Source organism: Ctenocephalides felis, unplaced genomic scaffold, assembly GCF_003426905.1.
Source record: "Ctenocephalides felis isolate EL2017-DRISC unplaced genomic scaffold, ASM342690v1 CF-g0.4_SCAFFOLD_01604, whole genome shotgun sequence".
NCBI lineage: Eukaryota > Metazoa > Arthropoda > Insecta > Siphonaptera > Pulicidae > Ctenocephalides > Ctenocephalides felis.
The window spans coordinates 9,492,705-9,498,997 of record NW_020537758.1 but is presented as its reverse complement, the minus strand read 5'-3'; the positions used below and the strand labels follow the sequence as shown (position 1 = coordinate 9,498,997).

At 22.8% G+C, this 6,293-nt stretch overlaps 1 long non-coding RNA gene across 1 annotated transcript; it reads left to right on the top strand.

Moving 5' to 3' along the window:
• The first annotated feature begins 717 nt into the window (after nucleotides 1-717).
• LOC113372997 lies at nucleotides 718-2,575 on the top strand. The gene is made up of 5 exons (XR_003366830.1): nucleotides 718-787; nucleotides 863-1,100; nucleotides 1,271-1,642; nucleotides 1,876-1,999; nucleotides 2,447-2,575. It is a non-coding gene; the product is annotated as an uncharacterized LOC113372997 (long non-coding RNA).
• The last annotated feature ends 3,718 nt before the right edge of the window (nucleotides 2,576-6,293 follow it).

Sequence of the window (6,293 nt, the reverse complement as noted above, 5' to 3'; positions counted from 1 at the left end):
ATTGGGATTTAAATCAAACTTCATGAGTAAAACCTCATATATATGTTGAAAACTATAAAAAACTTAATTACAATCACTAATTAAGCTCTATTCGTTAGTAATTAACTTACTAATTAAGCACTATTCGTTAGTAATTAATCACTGCACAACAATCAATTGTATGGATTCAAAGTAAACAGAAACAAGCAATTTAAAATAAATTCGTTAAAACCACACAATGACACTATGTAGAAATGATTAAAAACAATATGCTTGGCACAATAACTTTGCAATACAATTTTGGCAACCGATTTCCACACATTTTTTTACAAATTTGAATTTGTATAAATATATAACCACAAAATTTTTGTTATTCTTTCAGTTTTATACGTCAAAATTAAATTCATGTAAACTGATAGCAGTGAAGTGTGCCACATAATTGAAACTATGCAAAACATCTTATTCTTTATTGTGTTCGTATCAAAACTGCAAATATTTCAATAAATACATCAAGATATGATAAATACCGATTAAAATGTAAGTATAAACTGTTAAAACATTATTGTAATCATATTTATATAAACTTTGTGTAAACTTGTGTAATTGTTTTTCACAAGTCTTATCAGTCAAATGTCATGTCAGTTCAACTACCATTTTTATTAATAATTCTGTATTTATTTTTGATTTTGTTTAATGATTATTTATAGTACAGAAATCTGTTACATTAATACAGTGACTATATTAACAATTACTTAATTCATCTGAAAACATTTTGTATATATTAGACCCTACAGTAAGACAACTGAAGGTTTCTCTATATTTGCATAATTATTAATAATAAGAATAACTACACAGAATGTATAATCAAATCATGATTGTTTAGGGTGTAATGGAGGATTTGTGGAGATATTTGGATTGCTCTACTCATTCAAGACAATATAACCTTGTTGTGGAAATGTCGAAGGGCACACTTTTAAATGCAAATAAAATGTATACTATAATAAATATATAAATAAATTGTTCACTTTAAGATGACTGCCTGTATATACTAAATTATATTCTAACACTTTACTCAAGTTTATTATGATTTTATCAATCAGTCAGGAGAAATATCATAAGAGGTAATTATTCTCGATTGTTAACCTAATTTATTAATGTTGCACAGAATTTTAGTTGGAAAATAATCACAAATCAAGTCGACTTTTATCTGTAATGCAACTATCGGTTTCTCTATAATTATATAATTAGAATGGCTACACAGTAAATGTATAAACAAATTATGATTCTTTAGGTTTTAATGGAGGATTTGTGGAAATATTTGGATTAATCTACTCAATCAGAACAATATAACCTTGTTATAAAGATGACGAAGGGCACACATTGCAATCGCAAATAAAATGGATACTAAGTTCACTTAAAGATGACTGCCTGTATATAATGGATTATATTCTAATACTTACAGATTCTTTCCTCAATTTCAAAATTTTAGTTTGGTATGATAATTTCCAGCAATTTGCCTCAAGGCACGATGCCATACACCACTAATTTTTAATGAAAACTGATATCACTAATGCTAGATATCAGTTGTGCCTAGTGTAGGATTAGAACTCGAACCTTTATGGTTGCAAGGCCATGGTTCTTACTGTAATAATTTATTTCAAATGTATGTAATTCACTTTTGGATTTATTTTTGTTAGTAATATTTGAATAGATATTATATATGAATTCGATAAAGATATATTTTCTAAAGTGATCTTTAAGACTTTCAGTCCATTTCCAAATTGCTCTATAAATTAACAGTGATATATATAATTAACATTATATTATATACATTGATGTAATAAAACTCAATGGCAATTTATTACAATATCTTTAATGTGTTAAATTTATTTTTAGATTCATCATTTTACTAGAAAGATTTTATCTTGTGCAGCAACAAACTTTATTTTTAAATAAAGATAATGTGAAAGCATTTTGGACAAATTCATAAAGTTTCAGCATTTTATTTAAAATACAAAAGGTAAATACATACATTTGTCCTCACTAGATAAATTTATATTTTTGGTAACCAAATGCAAGTTTTCTCATGAATTTAACACTATATAAACCAACAGTTAGATAAATTGTTGCAATAAATATAAATATACTTTAATTCTAGATAATAGATTTCATCATGTGCTACAATTTATTGCAAATTGTTTACACTTTACATTTTAATATAAAAGATTTGGCAAAAACTCTACAAATAATTTTAGAAAACTAATTAGAATACTATAGACACCTTTTGGTATGAAAATACTAGATAAATAAACTTATGTACTCGAGTACAAAAAGTGATCACTTGATGAATATAAAATTTACACAAGTACTTTCTGTTAATTTTGAGAATATTAAATCATTTTAGCAAAAAAATTTAGTAGCATTTTATTATATATAATGTCTCCAAATGTATATGATTTATTTTTAGATTTACATCCCAAATTATCTGATAGAAATCTTCACGGGCATAAATTTACAGAAAATTTGTTGAATCTTATATTTAATTGAAGATAAAGGCAAAATCTCTACAAATTATTATAAAAGTATATTATGAGAGTTTCAATATTATTTTGGCAATATAAATTGTAAGTAAGTATATCAACATTTTTGTTAAAATAAATGTATAGACAACAAATTCACAACTTTTTTAACATTTTGAGACCATTCCAAAAATTAAAAGTTTGTATACAAGTATATTAACAAAAATAATTTTAAATCGATACTTTTATTACTAAATATTTGTACATGTTTCAAAAGTTATAACTGGTATAAATATTAGTATACTAATATTTATACCAGTTATAATTTATATATATTAAGTGGTAAATCTCAAGAAAATCATATGGAGACATTTATATTATTAATACTTGAACAAATTCATATTTTTCATATAAGCATTTAATTATAATGATAAAGCAAACGAAATTATTAATAATTGTGCAATAATTGTTAAAATATATTGTATCTAATTTATTTTCATATTGATCATTTAACAGAGAACTTCAAGTACAAAAATTTGCAGCAAATTTCTTAAACTACATATAAATTTATATTTGAAGAAATATAATAAGATAAATTTATTACAATATCTATAAATTATCATCAGTATTTTGTATACAATTTAATTGCAAAATTTTTATATATTGATATTATATAATATAGAGATCAAACACAAAATATTTTCATCACATATGGATATTATTTCATTTTTTAGTTTTGCTAAAAATATATCAAATTCCTTATTACAAATTTTAATTTTAACTCTTTATCTAAATTTTATTTATATTATTATTATTTTGTATCATTTTACTGTTTTTTTTTTAAATTCAGTGCATATATTTTTAGAACTCTTTTTTTAATTTTTTATTTTATACCATAAGAATCTTTCTAATATTTTTTATTTGTTTTTAGATTCATTAAATTAATAATTTGTCTGATGGAACTTATTATTGTGATAAACAACATCTTTATATAATAATTTACTGCAAAGTTAAAGGAAATAGAAAACCAAATGATACAAATTTACCAGGATTTTATAAATATAGAAAAATGTTTAAATTGAATTCAGGAGAAAATAAATAAATAAATAAATATATATATATATATATATATATATATATAAAAATTATTAGGTATGTATTATAATAAAAAATATTATTTATAGAACTTAAATAGAACAGAAATAAATCAATACATATACACTAAATTTTATGGGTACTTTTCCAAAATAAATATTACAATTTAAAAATTTTACAAGAAAATTAATTAATTCTAATATTAGATCTAGATAGAATAAAAAATAAGATTTACATATTACAGCTTTGTGGTACAAAATAAACATTGAGAACTTTTTTGAACTTTACTTTAAAAAATATATTTTGCAGGCTAGATTAATTTTATTCAATTTTAAAATTATTAATTTTTCTAACATAATCATTTAATAATTAAATTCATTTGGAAATCTGTTATAAAAACTTATTATTTTAATAAGCATTTCAATACAACACTTTTAATGCATGTAATATTTTTTAATGATGTTTAAATGACTTAATAATCATAAAAATATAAATTATTTAAAGTATAAATTAATCTTAATACATTTTTCTTTTGTATAAAATGGAGTCGATAAGATAATTTATAAAGAAAAAGCTCAGTCAATGCCGTTTGTAGTACAAACTTGTAATTCTAATATATTTTTCATGCATATCTCTTTTAAATGACAAATACTATTATTAACTTGGTATATTAAACAAAATTGTGAATTTTTAATAATTTACCTGAATTTTCATCATACACTTGTTCACTTTTACACGGTCTTTTTGTACACGGTTTTGATATAACACGGTTTGAAAATTGAATATTTTTAATTTTTTTACACGATTTTATTCCATTTAGCACGATTTGAAATTTTATGTACTTAATTTTTTTTTGGCAAATTTAATTTTTGCAAAGTATGTTTATATCACAAAAAAGTATTTATGAAAGAAAAAATGTGAATAGCACTAATTTAGGGGAATTCCCTTTATGTGCTTACAATAAAATTTACTGGTCAGATTTAAGTAATAACCTATTCTTTTCGTTCACAACATAGTTTTTTATTTCCTGAACTTGTCATACATTTAATTTACATTACTTTTAAGATTAGAGTGCATATCTTTTTTATCATTAATTACTATGGTTGTGAAAATAAGCATTATATATTTGATTTAGTAAAATAAACATGAATTCTTGTTCTTAAAAATTCTTGTTTTTCACTAATTTTGATAGGTTTTAGAGATTAGGAACAAATCACCCATTTTTGTATAAGATCAATGTCTTTTTTACACGTTTTTTTTTTACACGGCTTCTTCTGGAACCAATCTACCGTGTAAAAACAGACTTAGGTGTATATACATTTATAATATTATTATTATTATATATATATATATATATATATATATTTACAATATTATATATATATATTTATATTTATAAATAAATTGTTTAATGTATATTAAAATAATTTAATTTTTGTAATTATTTTTGAAATTTTTCAATTCAAATAATTCAAATAATCAGATTGGATGTCAAACTTGTCGAAAGGCATTAAATCCTGGAAAAATTCCCACTTTGTGTCAATTTAACGGGTTTGTATTTCCACCTGTATGGTGTATGGCATCGTGCCTTGAGGCAAATTGCTGGAAATTATCATACCAAACTAAAGTTTTGAAATTGAGGAAAGTATCTGTAAGTATTAGAATATAATCCATTATATACAGGCAGTCATCTTAAAGTGAACAATTTATTTATATATTTATTATAGTATACATTTTATTTGCATTTAAAAGTGTGCCCTTCGACATTTCCACAACAAGGTTATATTGTCTTGAATGAGTAGAGTAATCCAAATATCTTCACAAATCCTCCATTACACCCTAAACAATCATGATTTGATTATACATTCTGTGTAGTTATTCTTATTATTAATAATTATGCAAATATAGAGAAACCTTCAGTTGTCTTACTGTAGGGTCTAATATATACAAAATGTTTTCAGATGAATTAAGTAATTGTTAATATAGTCACTGTATTAATGTAACAGATTTCTGTACTATAAATAATCATTAAACAAAATCAAAAATAAATACAGAATTTTTAATAAAAATGGTAGTTGAACTGACATGACATTTGACTGATAAGACTTGTGAAAAACAATTACACAAGTTTACACAAAGTTTATATAAATATGATTACAATAATGTTTTAACAGTTTATACTTACATTTTAATCGGTATTTATCATATCTTGATGTATTTATTGAAATATTTGCAGTTTTGATACGAACACAATAAAGAATAAGATGTTTTGCATAGTTTCAATTATGTGGCACACTTCACTGCTATCAGTTTACATGAATTTAATTTTGACGTATAAAACTGAAAGAATAACAAAAATTTTGTGGTTATATATTTATACAAATTCAAATTTGTAAAAAAATGTGTGGAAATCGGTTGCCAAAATTGTATTGCAAAGTTATTGTGCCAAGCATATTGTTTTTAATCATTTCTACATAGTGTCATTGTGTGGTTTTAACGAATTTATTTTAAATTGCTTGTTTCTGTTTACTTTGAATCCATACAATTGATTGTTGTGCAGTGATTAATTACTAACGAATAGTGCTTAATTAGTAAGTTAATTACTAACGAATAGAGCTTAATTAGTGATTGTAATTAAGTTTTTTATAGTTTTCAACATATATATGAGGTTTTACTCATGAAGTTTGATTTAAATCCCAA